Source organism: Pseudophryne corroboree, chromosome 1, assembly GCF_028390025.1.
Source record: "Pseudophryne corroboree isolate aPseCor3 chromosome 1, aPseCor3.hap2, whole genome shotgun sequence".
NCBI classification, from domain to species: domain Eukaryota; kingdom Metazoa; phylum Chordata; class Amphibia; order Anura; family Myobatrachidae; genus Pseudophryne; species Pseudophryne corroboree.
Window position 1 is genome coordinate 1,100,924,643 of NC_086444.1, and position 1,074 is coordinate 1,100,925,716.

The following is a 1,074-nucleotide window of genomic DNA, read 5'->3' on the forward strand; positions in this document are numbered from 1 at the left end:
AGTAAAACTTTATTTAAACACACTTACACACTCACACATACTTACCTACACATCCCACGCCGAGAATCACGTCCACTTGTCCAGTAGAATCCAATAAGGGTACCTGTAAAAATGAGAGACAGATTACTTACCTACATCCCACGCCGAGAATCACGTCCACTTGTCCAGTAGAATCCAATAGGGGTACCTGTAAAAAACAAACAAAAAAAACCCTCACTTATTATCCGGTGAAGTTCGTTCCAGTAGTCGGGTCCGGGGGTGGAGGGAGTGGCTGCACAGTGGGATGGTGCTGAGTGTGTCCCTGTAGCCGGCTGGTGCATATAGTGTTTAATATTACATCATCCATACACAGCGTAGGCACCCACCACACACAGACAGCGCAGGCACCCCCCCCCCCCCCCCCACACACACACATACAGACAGCACAGGCTCCCTCCACATACAAATAGCGCAGGCACCCCCCCGCTCCCTCCACATACAGATAGCGCATCCACCCCCACCCTCCCTCCACATACAGACAGCGCCGGCACCCCCCTCCCCCTCCACATACAGACAGCGCAGCCAACCCATACCCCAGCAACCCCCCCTCCATATACGGACAGCACGGGCACATAATTGCCCCCCCAGCAACCCCCTAGCCTCTATAGATATACAGCCACAGCACCATCATTCCCCCAAGCAACCCCCCCATAAACAGACAGCACAGCTACCACCCCACCCCCTCCATAGACTGTAAGCTATGAAATAGCTATTATTCCTCCCCCCCAACAGCCCCCTTCCTTCCATAGACAGACATCACTCATTCTCCTCCTCCCCATAGACAGCCAGAACTATCACCCCCCCCCTCCAATAGACAGATAGGACAGTAACCCCCACCCCCACATACAGAACAGCACTATCATTCTCTAACCCCCCCCCCCCAGTGACAGACAGTACTGCACCACCATGCTCCGCCCATAGACTGGCGGGACAACAGCACCTCCGTCCGTCCATCCGCCCGAACCCCCCCCGCAGGCAGCATAGCACCATCACAGTCCCCCCCCCCCCCCCTCCATAGACAGGACAGCACCATCA